The following is a 13,476-nucleotide window of genomic DNA, read 5'->3' on the forward strand; positions in this document are numbered from 1 at the left end:
AGTCTCACTATGTAGCTCTTGCCAACCTGGAACTCACTATGTAGACCAGGCTGACCTTAAACCCACAGAGATCCTTCTGCCTCTGCCTCTCTGCCTCTCTCTGCCTCTCTGCCTCTCTGCCTCTCTGCCTCTCTGCCTCTCTGCCTCTCTGCCTCTCTCTCTGCCTCTCTGCCTCTCTGCCTCTCTGCCTCTCTGCCTCTCTGCCTCTCTGCCTCTCTGCCTCTCTGCCTCTCTGCCTCTCTGCCTCTCTGCCTCTCTCTCTGCCTCTGCCTCCTAAGTGCTGAAATGAAAGGCCTATTTTGTAATTGATAGATTTTCTTCTTTAGGGCAGTTTTAGGAGTCAGCCAGGGTTAAGAACTGTAAAATGACAGGTCCCCAGCTGTGGTTTTAGAGAGAATATTTTCACTGCCCTACAAACCCTCTTGTTCTGCTTATTCTTTCTCCCTTTTGGGAATCCAGGTACCTGGGCCTGGAGAGATGGCGCAGTGGTTCAGAGCACTTGTTGCTCTCACAGAAAACCCAGATTTGTCCTGCAGCATCCATAGCAGGCAGCTTACAAGCCCAGCTGTGACTCCAGACTATACTACAGTTCCAGGGGAGCTGATGCCATCCTTGGGCTCTCGAAGGCACCAGACACACATGTGGTGCACAGTCATACATGTAGACAAAACATCTATAGAGTAAATAAATAGATGAACAAAGAAATCGCCCTCAGAGCCTTGTGCACATTAGATAGAGGCTTTGCCAGTGAGCTACACTCCCAGTAGGAGAATTGTTACATAAGAAGCCATTGCCCACGATCCCACCTGGGATATTAGAATCTGGGAGGTAGAGACAAGGAATTCAGGGTCATCTTTGGCTACTTAGCCAGTGGAGGCCAGCCTGGGCTACATGAGACCCTGTTTAAAAGAAACTGATCTAAGATACTGTAGGTATCTGCCGGTGTGAATTTGCAAAAAGAAAATGTACAAAAATCGATATCTTCATAAAGAACAAATGGAAATTTATGAGAAAAATATGTCACTAATGGAAAGAGGATCCCGAGCTCCAGTTCTCAGAGAAGCAAACACACAGGCACGTCCCTCGGGGGCTCACTGCTTCCGCCCCAGGTCTGGATGTTCACAGGAACAGTGAGATGCATTACACCCCTGAGGAATCAGAAAAAAAAAAAAAAAAAAAAAAAAGCAACACACATACTTTGTAAAAAATGATGATAGTGTTAGAAGCTGGTGAAATAAAGACCTTCATATATGTATATATGAATATAATTTATATATATAATATATATTTAATTGCATGTATATGTGTTTTGCCTGCATTTATGTCTGTGCACCATCTACATGCTCTACCTAAAAGAGGGTGGTGGGGCTGGAGAGATGGCTCAGCGATTAAGAGCACTGACTGCTCTTACAGAGGTCCTGAGTTCAATTCCCAGCAACCACATGGTGGCTCACAACCATCTGTAATGAGGTCTGATGCCCCCTTTTGGTGTGTCTGAAGACAGCGACAGTGTACTCATATAAATAAAATAAATAAATCTTTAAAAAAATTTTTTAAAGGGTGTCAGATCCCCTGGAAATAGAGTTATGGATGGTTGTAAGCCACCATGTGGGTGCTGGGAGTCAAACTCTGGTCCTCCAGAGGGGCAGCCGGTGTTTTTAACCACTGAACCACCCCTCCAGCCCTGAGGCTGTCATATTTTACTGGCATATTTTACTGTTTTCCTAGAAATGACTTGCCAACACTTAATAGATTCCTCTTAACATTTTATCACTTTGCTCAATGATAATCCTGATGGAAGATAGTTCAGATTTACAGTTATATTGAATATATATAGGTCTGGAGAAATGGCTCCGCAAGTAAAGATGCTGCCCACTGAGACTGATGAGTCAGTTCCATCCCTGGGACCGACAAACTAGAAGAAAAGTGAAAACTCCTGAGAGGTCTCCTCTGTCCCTACACTTACATCGTGGGAGACACACACACACCCACACAGACACACATATACACACACATGCATGCATACACACACACACACACACACACACGCAAGCACCCCCATGGGAAAAAATTAAAATCCAGAATATATATATATATATATATATATATATATATATATATATATATTCATGCATTTTTTAACAGAAATTTGAAACAAGTTTAAATAAATTATGGTCCTTGATGTAGTTGGTGGAGAATTTATAATACAGGGGAAAAAATAACCATGAATCGATTTGAGAAAAGATGAGACCAGATGGTGTGTACCTCCTCACACTTCTGGGAGGTGAGACAAATCCACTCAGTGAAGGATTGAACGTGGGAAGAAACGCGCTTAACTTTCCCATCTCCGAGGAAAGGAAACCGGCTCCAGTGACTGTCTCCTGTAAAGAAAGGCCCGCATTTAGCCAGCTCTGCTCACCAGCTCTGCTCTAAGGGCTTGTCAACATTAGTTCAGTGCTGACTAACAGAAAAGTAATATGAGTCACCCTGGAACCTCAAGTTCTCAAGCCACTAGAGGCAGGGAGATTCATTTGCAAGTGCTTTGCATTCCCAGTGCAAGCTCCAGTCAGAGTCTGCCATGACTATTGGGGGAGAAATCACAGGTTAAATGCAAAACACATTACCTCATCCAGGACAGCAGGAAACTGCTCACGGCAAGACTGCCACTTGTGGGGCAGTGGACCATGCCAAGAAACTTGGTAAGGTTGAGTGGGTTCAGATACCCCAGCACCCAAGCACCCATCTAAGGATAGTAGGGGGGCTCCCTGGTCCCCACAGATTCCTGGCCTGGAACACACTCCCCATATAGAAACATGACCAGTGGTCACAGATCAGAACAGAGTTCTCCATGCTAATGAGGTATCCAGATGGGCTCTGGGGGCTTAGCCAATAAGTCTTCCTTCCTGGACATTCCTCCCTGCAAAAGGTATTTAATCTCTGGTCCACCCTTAGGAAGTGGTAGGCACCTATTTTCCAGGATGAACAGTCAATAAACAGTATGGATAAACATGGATTGTCTTCCTCATCAGGAACAGACCTGGGGAGCATGGAGGAAGCCTTTGTCTACAGAGCTGCACAATCTAAGTCTCCCACAGAAAACCCCTCTGAGCTCCCAGACTAGTCTCAGCTGAGCTAAACTGGAGTCACCTCCAAAGTGACAGTGGTTGAAAATAGAGTGGTCACAGCTGTAATGAGTTTAAGTGCAGTGGGAGCCCATTAGGGGCACGTATTGGGAATTGAGTGTATAATGTGGACCCCTAGTCCAGAACAAACTTATCAAAAGGATCACGTTGCCTAGCAATGGAGCTCTGAGAGAGTGTTTGCATACACATGGCCTCAGGGTTTTATACCCAATGCTTCAGAAAGGAGGACAATTTGGACACAGAAGGAGCCACCACCCCATGAAGGCTGAAGTTGGGATGATGCCTCCACACATTAAGATTACAGTGAACAGTCAGCAGCTAGAGAAAGGTGTGGATCGAGTCCTCCCTCCTAGTACTTCAAGGAACTAACTCGGGCGACTCCTTGATCTCTGACTTCCAGTCTCTAGAACCTCAAGAGAATAACCTTGTGTCATCCGAGCCACTCAGTCTGGGAACTTTGTCCCACAGCCTTGGTGCAGTGGTGCACACCAAGTCCCACCCATTGCAGAGATGAATGGCTGTCAGGTTGGATCTTGAAGGTTGCCTCTTAACCCTTCCTATCTAGGAATCAATAAATTCGTTCAGGCCCTCCCATTTCGCAGGGTCACCCAGCAGCAGAACTAGGACTGGAACTCAGATGCATGAAGCAGGGCCAGGCCTTGGCTGCTGCGCTGTGGTTTTCTGCCTGCCTGAGTTCCGTGTTCCAGGTCACTCTCAGGTTCTTCCCTGAACCTGCAGGTCATGGCGCCTCAAACTTTAGCTGCTGTTGGCACGGAGGACATTTTATCATCCGGGCCAATGGCTTGGAGGACAGATGACTCCCTGTCCTGCTTGGGTTTTTATCAACTTGACACAAACCTAAGTAGATCGAGTAAGAAGGAGGACCAGTTGAGAAAATGTGTCCAACAGATTAGCTGTAGGCAAGTCTGTTTAGCCCTTCTTTTCTTTTTCTTTCTTTTCTTTCTTCCTCCCTTTCTTCCTTTCATCTCAGCTTCACTCAGACCCAAAGTGTCAAAATGGTAGCAGGGTGGGGGGCATTTTCTTGATTGATAATTGGCCTGGAAAGGCCCAGATTACTGTGGCAGTGCCACCCCTGTACTGATGGTTCTGGCTGGTATAGAAAAGCAGGCTGAGCAAGCTATGGGGAGCAAGACAGTGAGCAGCACCTCAACGGGCTCTGCTCCAGTCCCGGTGCGCATGCTCCTGCCTTGGGCTCCGCTCCAGTCCCAGTGCGCATGCTCCTGCCTTGATTTCCGCTCCGACTTCCCTCACTGATTGTTGCCTGAGAGCTTCAAGCTGAGATTAAACCCTTTCCTCCCAAGTTGTTTTGGTCACTGTGTCTATGGCAGCACTAGAAACCTGACTAAGACATACATCCTCAAATACATCCTCTCCCCCTCCTTGCTTCGTGCCCCGAGTTCAGCCTGCCTCTGCCCCAGGAGCTGAGAAGGTCGAGATTGGTGTTGTCATATGAGCCACATTCTACACCATGGCTGTCTCAAATGTGTTCTTGAAGTTTCTGCCTCTTTCACATGTCACAGGTGCTGTTCTGGCAGCTTCAGCCAGAGCAGGTGACCTGTCAACAAGAGAAAACACTTTGCCATACAGGGTCCCGGCATTGTGATGGACAAGGGACTTCACTGGATCTTTCTTGCTCCATCCCTACACCATAGTTATATTGGTCTTAACCCTCAGGTATCTTCTTAGCTAGATAGATGCCACTGGATGTCTCTCCAGCTATGTAGGTCTTAGTTTTGGTGACACTGGAGAGTGTCTTGAACAGAGTGTCTGCCCGGCACAAAACCTAGCAAGTAGCCTCGTATCTAGGCCTGACTGACAGAGAGAAATTTTAGCTCCTAGGATGTTAGGGCTCAACATTTAGCCATTCAAGGGTGATCTCAAAGAAAAGTGGGGCCTGAGTCACCCCTCGAACCCTACTCTCCAGGAAGGGAGATGACCGTAGAGGTGATAGGGGGAAGGGGATGAAGAAAGCTGAGCAAGGGGTACCTGACTAACTGCTCTTGAGACCCAGGATCAGAAAAGACGTGGGTTGGGGTCTGTGGCCATGAGACCACCCTTGGACTTTTGCCTTTTTCTTTATCAAGCTAAGAGGTCTTCAACCATTCCCAAGAAGCATTGCGCTGGTTTGGTGGATAGCCCTAGCCTCTTGTTGTCATGGTAACTCCACTCCTGGGAGGGGCTGCGAAGGAGGAGTGAATCTTGTAAACCTTCTGTCCAATCAAACTTGTTAAATAAAGGCTACAGCCAGTGATTGGGCAGTAGAAGAGGAGTGGGAGGAGCCAGAGGCAGGAAAAGAGGAAGACCAGGGAGCCGTTGGGGGAGAAGCGGTGGAGGGGAGTTGGTCGAAGCAGAGGGCAGTTGGTGGAAAGAGAGAAGACAAAGAAGACCTAGGAAACCGCAAGTTGCTAAGAGCTCTCATAGCCGGGGAATAGTGTAGTTTAATGGTAAATCTGCCCAATCTAGGCATGCAGCATTCATTTGATATTTATTGACTTGTGTTTTTCTTCTATGGACTACCAATGGGCGAGAGATTTACCGCAACACGCTGGGTCAGGAGAGTCTGGGGGCTGTAGAGCGCTCCTACTGCTTCTGCCCAGCACGGGCCCTTTGCCCATGCTCTGGTCTCATCCGACCGCTCCTCTCACCCCTTCCCTACATGGTCAAGACAGTGACTCTCGAGACAGGGGCTGCTGTATTCTTTTCAGACATTGTTCCCTGTCCATTGTTCCCACTCTGCCTCCCACTCTCTAAACACCAGTGCTCACTTGGCCTGAGATCAGACTGGGGGCCTGAGAAGGAAATCGAGGCAGGAACTGCCAGGGGTGATGGAGCCAGGCAACAGGTGAGCATGGAAGTGAAAAGCTCCTTTAATTAGTTGGGTGGGAGGCAGGACAAAGGCTATTTAAACTTTTGGGGAATGAGTAGGGGCTGTAGGGTGAGCTTACATCATTGGCCCAGGGCTAGGGTGCTGGGATGCATAAAGAGGGGTCCCACATGCTGCTGCACAGGGCTGTTTGCTTCCCAGGCCACATGACCTCCTCTGGTGGGGCAAATGTGGAGGCATGGGTCTCACCTCTGTGCACTGGGACATGCAGGCCCAGGGTGGGGAGAGAGGATCAGGATGAGATTTCCAGGGTTTGAACATGCCTCCACCTGACTCTTGCTCCAAGCCTGCTCCCCACGGATTCATGGCTTCCCCAGCCCCACAGTTCCCACTGGATATTTCTTTCATTGACCGTTTTAGTGTCTTAATGGTCAGGCTTGGGAAACATGGACATCTTCATTGAACTACTGTCCCCATGTTACACAACAAGGCCTGGGCTTCAGAAGCTAGGAGAGATGAGTCACAGTTTGAAACCTTGCCTTGTCTGTAACTTAAGTCCTATATCCTGTATATACGATCACCTACCCTGGCTGTTGAAAGATAAACTCTCCTAGGTGAGATCTAACTGTGACCTCTGTAACTGGGAGTCCCAGATTGGCTCTCAGAGGAGAACTGAGCCTTTTAGGTGGAAATGGTAGAAGGACATTCTGGGTGAAGGAGATTACCAAAAGACAGTCACAGAGGTGAGAAAGGGAGGAGCCACAAGGTCACAGGGCTCAAAGAGATCGAGGTCAGGTCATCAGGGAACAGGTCCTGACATTGGGCCATCTTTTCTGTGCTGACTAATTTCATGTCAACTTGACCCAAGCAAGTGTTACTGGAGAGGAGAGAGAAAAAGACTTTATTAGATCAGACTGTCGGCAAGCCTGTAGGGCATTTTCTTAGTTAGTGATTGATGTAGGAGGGCCCAGACCATAGTCAGTGGTGTCACTACTGGGTTGGTGGTTCTGGGTTCTATAAGAAAGCAGGCTGAGCAAGCCATGGGGAACAAGCCCGGAAGCAGCGCTCCTCCGCAGCCTCTGCATCAGCTCCTGCCTTTCCTGAAAGATGGGGAAGAGAGTTTATTTACACTTCCACAGCACCATTCAGCTCAAACGAAGTCAGGGCAGGAACTCAGACCTTACGGGCTTGCCTACAACCTGATCTTATAGAGACATTTTCTAAACTGAGAATTCCCTTCTCTCAGATGACTTCACGTTGTGTCAAGTTGACACAAAACTATCCAACACAATGTCAAATACATATTGCACATTGATAATTCAAAACATGAAGATTGTAAGACCTAGGCCAGTCTGTGCTACATAGTGAGACTTTGCTGTAAAAAAAACCCGTAATTTATTACATATACAGATAGTAACATAGGTAATACCACAGTGACATTGTACTGTCACTTAAGTACATTCTGTGCAGCCACATAAGCAAGTCACCTGAGGACACATTTCTCAGGGTGAGTGTATCTTGTCATCAGAAATTCCATGCCCTCATTGTCAATTAGACTGGATTAAGAATCACTGAGATAATACACCTCTGGTGTGTCTATGAAGAGGTTTCCAGTGTGTATGGTGTGTGTGTGTGTGTGTGTGTGTGTGTGTGTGTTCAAGTGTATTGTATGCCCATGTATGAAGGTGAGAGGTTGGTATTAAGTGTCTTTTTCAATCACTCCACCTTATTTTTTGAGACAGGGTCTCTCACTGAACCTGGAGCCATCCAATTCAGCTAGACTAGCTGGCCAGCAAGCCTCAAGGATCCCCCAGTCTTTGTCAGGTTTACAGATGTATATGAATATACGTGGCTTTTAAGTGGGTGCTCGAGATTAGAACACAGGTCCTGATGCCACTCACTGTACCTACTGAGCCATCTCCCCAGTCCAGGGAACACTGGTCTTCATTGTAAATCCATTAGGAGGATAAATCAAAAGGTCAATTTCCCGCCGTGCATGTCGCCTACCTGAAATCCCAGCACTTGGTAACCAGAGACAGTTGAAGATCCTTCTAGGCTACATAATGAGTTTGAGGCTAGCCTGGTCTACATGAGAACCTGCTTCAAAGACAGAACACAGGCTAGTTAAATGGCTTTGGTGACGATGCTTGTTCACCAAGCCTGAAAACAGGAGTTTAATCTTCAGAGCCCACACAGCGAAAAGAGAGACCCTACTTTCACAAACTGTCCTCTGACCTCTACACATGTACTGTGGTACACTTTTACACACACACACACACACACACACACACACACACACACACACATACTAGTTAAAACAAAGTAAAACAAAGACCATTTGTTTTTGATATTTTACTGGAAGTGGTAAACATATCAGTAATCTTGGCACTTGAAAAACAGATGCAGGAAGATTACCGGGAGTTCAACCTCATCTACATAGCCAAATGTCAGGCCAGTTAGGACTACATAGTGAAACCCTATCTCAAAAAATAAAAGTAAGAAATAATAATAATGACAATATTTTTCAGGTTGAATAATATTCTATTGTGTGGATCTGTTACAGTTTATATTTAAGAGACTTTAAAGGGACACCAGCAGAAGCTGTCATTGACTTGTGAGGTGGGCCAGTCTCTTCTCTTTTGGAGTCTTGGGGTGCAGCCTCCTCAACTCTCAATTAAGACTGTGTAGCAGTGTTACCTTTTAAAATCCACCTGAGAAAAACATTTCCTGAGGTGACTGGTTCAAAAAGTGAGGAGACTGTCTGTGCTATGAAATACTGTGTAACTATTCTAAAGGGCAGAGCAGAACCTGCTGGAACAGAGTGCTCTCCGAGCCACACCCAATATGGGATGTCCAGAATAGTTGCAGAATCACATGGCCATTCGCTGAACAAGGCAACTGTTGGCACTTGTGTTTTATAAAACTTTTAACGTAAGTATGTGTTATGTAATATGAAATATTTACATATGGTAGTATATTTGCATATATTACATATGCTTGTATGTGTTTCACTGTATGTGCATGAAAACACTTTGAAAGAGTTGACAAGATAGCCAGGTTTGATGGCACATACCTGTAATCCCAGAACTCAGAAAGCTGAGACAGGAAGATGGATAGTTCAAGGCTAGCCTGGGCTACTTACAAAAACTCTTGTTTCAGTCTTCACTTGTGTTCTCCCTAAAAGTCTGCAAGGTAAGTCTGGAAGCATTACCTATGTGCCCAATTCATGAGTGATATGCAGAAACCACCCATATGTCCATCTTCCGGTGAACAGTTATACAAACCAGGACAGATTCACACAATAAGGTCTTATTCAGCCTGAAAAAGATTATTATTATTATTTTTTTGAGTTAGGGTTTACTATGTAGTCCTAACTGACCTGACATTTGGCTATATAGACAATGCTGAACTCCCAGCAATCCTCCTGCCTCTGTTTTCCAAGTGCTGACATTACTGATATGTTTACCGCTCCCAGTAAAGAATGATATTCTATCTCATGTTGTGCAATTCATGGCTTAGGGATTGACCTAACTGGGGCTGCAAGAGAATGAAGAAGTGGCAGACACCGAAGAAACAATGGGCACACATATGGAAAAGCTGGGATCCTCTCTGACAGAGAAGCCACAGCATCCAGGAAACTCAGTGTGCTTATTAGAGGCGAAGTTACTCATTTACAGATGAGCAAGGAGGTGGGGTATCTGACCTCCATAAGAGCTGGCTCCGTGGGGGAGCAGTCTTCATGCAGTAAACTTCTGGGGGAAGAAAGACAGGGTAGACATTTTCAGCACACGTTGCCAGTGTTTGCTGTGGTGATTTGAAGGAGAATGTTCCCCACAGGCTCGTATTTGAAAGCACGGACCTTAGTTTTTGAACTGTCTGGGAAGGATTAGGAGGTGTACTCTTGCTGGAGGAGGTGTGTCCCTGGCTTGGATGTGGAGATTTCAAAATGCCTATGGCATATTCTCTCTCTCTCTCTCTCTCTCCCTCCCTCTGCCTTATGTCTGTAGATCAGATGTAAGCTCTTAGCTACTGTTCTGGCACCACAGTTGCCTCCTGGCTGCCATAGTCCCTGCCACATGGTATAGACTGTAGGCCTCTGAAAATGTGAGGCTCCATTGAACACTTTCTTTTATTTGTTGCCTTGGTAACAGAAGTTGCTATGAGGTAATGGAGTATTGCTGTGACAGGTTGTTGGCTAGGAAAGTGATGGAATGCTATAGGTGGGACATGACAGGCCATCCCGTTGGGAGCTTGGGAGACGGTAGTGCTGAGAAATATTAACCATGAAGGCCCAACTCAAGAGGTTTCAGAGGGAACAATACTAGCTACTGGGCTAGAGACCATTCTTGTGATATTTTGGCAAAGACTGTACCTGCTTTTTGTCCTTGTCCTAAGAATCTACCAGGGGTTAAATTGAAAGATAATGGATTCATTTTCTTGGCAGAGGAGATTTCAAGACAACCTAGTGTTGACTCTGTCCAGTGGTTATTAGTGATCATTCTTAATGCCAATCTACAATTTAAAAAAAAAAAAAGAGCAAATAAGGCAAAAAGAGTACAAAGTGTTCCATCTGAGGAGTACAGGGCACTGGGAAATTTAATGTTGGCACCAAGGCTTGTGCTGAAAGAGGGAAGGAGATTTAGGAGCGGCCTGATCTGAAATGAAGAGAGGGAGGCCTCAGAGCAAGACCCCCGCTAGCCAAGCTTCCAAGAAGTCCCTGCCACATGGTATAGACTTCTTTACAAGAAGAAAAGGCCTATGGAATTTCCTGTTCCTAAAAGTCAACAACAAAACAAAACACATGCAAATGTGATCCAAGCAGGTAGTCAAACATGGCAGCATCTGGTTCTGGCTTTAGAGTCATGAAGGATAGAGAGTAAGGGGGATTGTGGGATCTTCCTCTACAGCTAAGGAAAGTCACTGAGGATAGACCTGTGGCAGAAGAGTCTCTTCATGGAGGACCCAAGAGAAACTATGAAAGTGAAGCTGGGATTTCTCTGGAGATTCCAGAGATGCAAGCATTAGAAGATGTCTGCTGAGGAGAGCTGCAGAAGGTGTGGGACCGGCCAGAGAGAGATGTGTGTTGCAGGCAGCAAAGCTGGAAGGGCAGAGCCATCTAAGCCCCTGACATCAGACACGGAGCTATCACATTCAGTTTGTCCAGCTGGGTTTTGGTCTTTCATTATTTCCTCACTACACCCCCTTTCTTCCATTTTGGAATAGTAATGTATATTCTGTGCCATTTTATGTTGGAAATACATAATTTGGTCTTTGATTTTAAAGGGGGTTATGATTAATAAGTAACCTTGAGTCTCAAAAGAGGCTTTGGACTTCTAAACAGTGTTGAGACTGTGAAAGACTATGGGGACTTTTGAAGTTGGGCTAATTACATTTCGTACTTTGATATGGCCACCATGGGGGTGGGCCAAGAAATGGATTGTAGTGGTTTAATTGAGAATGGCCCCATAGTCTCATATATTTAAATGCTTGTTCCCTAATTGGTGGAATTGTTTGGGAAGGATTAGGAGGTGTGGCCTTGTTGGAGGAGGTGTGTTACTGGGGGTGGGCTTTGAGGTTTTAAAAGCCTATGCTATTCTCCATTAGATCTCACCCTCTCCTGCTACTGGTTGCAGATCAAGATGTAAGCTTCTCAGCTACTGCTCCAGCCCCATGCCTGCCTGCATGCTTGCTGCCATGCTCCTGACCATGAAAGTTATGGACTCTAACTCTCTGAAATTATAAGCCTCAAATTAAATGCTTTATTTTATAAGTTGCCTTGGTTGTGGCATTTTGTCACAGCAATTAAAAAGTAGACACACCCAAGTTGAGAAGGGAGGTCACCGTTACCATTTCCCTGAGTCCAGCCTGGGGGAGGCTTTGCCATTTTTCTGTTCATCTGAGGCTTTGATCCTTGACATGGTCAGCTCGTGTCAGCCACACACATTCACTCAGGACTCCACTTGCTCACCTACAGGCACAGCATCAGTGTGGTTGAGCCTCGCACTGGGTGCAATGAACACACACAGATGGATCATACTGTATGAAGATGACATGGACTAATCATGATCTCACTCAGAGGAACTTCTTAGAATTGTCAAACTCTCCATTTTAGAAAGCAGGAAAGTCTCTGATGGAAGAATAGGAGGAAGGATTGTGGGCCCCAAAGGGGATAGGAGGAAGACCAACTAACCTGGACCCTTAGGGCTCTCAGAGTCTGAACCATCAACCAAAGAACATACATGGGCTGGACCTAGGCCTCCCCAATCATATGTAGCAGATGTGTAGCTTGATCTTCATGTGGGTCCTGAACAATTGGAATGGGGGTTGTCTCAAAAGCTGTTGCCTGTCTGTGGGATATGTTCTACTAGCTGGGCTGTCTTGTCTGGCCTCAATGGGAGAGGAAACGCTTAGCCTAGCAGAGACTTGAAATGCCAGGGTTGAGGGAACACCCAGGGATGCCCTCACCTGCTCAAAGAAGAAGGGGCTGGGGGTTGGGGGAAGGATTGTGGGAGGGGGTGACTGGGAGGGAGTAGTGAGTGGGATGTAACTGGAGGGTGTGACTAGGGGAAGGGAGATGGGGTATTTGGAAACAGAGATTCCATTTTACAAAAGGACAAGGATTCTGGAGCTGGGGGTATAGCTTGGCCTGTGCACAAGCATGAGGACCCGAGTTTGAACGCTTAACTCCCAATCTGTAACTCCAGTGCTGGGATCCCAGAGACAAGAGGATGCCTGGGGCTCACTCTTGTCTCTGGTCAGCCAGCATAGCCAAAACAGTGAGAGACATTGCCTTGAAAATAAGGTGTAGTAATTGAGGAGGACATCCACTGTCACCTCTGGCCTCCACACACATGCAAACACACATATGTGCGTATTAGCTCCTGATCTGGGTGGACCTGTCGCTTTTGATCATTGGGGAGCAGGCAGCCCACCACAGCAGAGCAGGTGCTGAGTCAAAACTTTCATCACAAACAAAATGAAAGGGAGAAAAGGCCAAGGTTCCACCATCCCTGTTGTTACCATTTGAATGTAAAGTACTTCCACAGACTTGAGTCTGAACACTTGGTACCCAGGTGGCTCCAAGGCTGGAGGTCTTGCTAGCTGAGATTTGAAGTTGGGGTCACCTTGAATATGCTGTTTGCCTCTGGTTCCTGAGTGTCTATGACCTGATCAGCTGGGCTCTCCCAAGACACTCAGCAAGGTCCCGCTGCCATGGATGGAACCTGAGATGCCATGCCTTCATAACAGGCAAGCACACCTCTCACCAGGCCTGATCACCTGAGTTCGATTCCTAAGACCCGCATGATGGAAGGAGAGAACCAACTCTTACAAACTGACCTCTGCCCTCCAGACATACACTGTGGCACCTCTGCTCCCCAATCCAAAGAAATAAATCATGTAACAAAAAAATAGAGGATTTGTTTTGATGTATGGTTTGGGAAATTTCTGCCCATGGTTTGTGTGTGTGTGTGTGTGTGTGTGTGTGTG

The sequence above is a fragment of the Arvicanthis niloticus genome, chromosome 7 (genome assembly GCF_011762505.2).
Source record: "Arvicanthis niloticus isolate mArvNil1 chromosome 7, mArvNil1.pat.X, whole genome shotgun sequence".
Taxonomy (NCBI): domain Eukaryota; kingdom Metazoa; phylum Chordata; class Mammalia; order Rodentia; family Muridae; genus Arvicanthis; species Arvicanthis niloticus.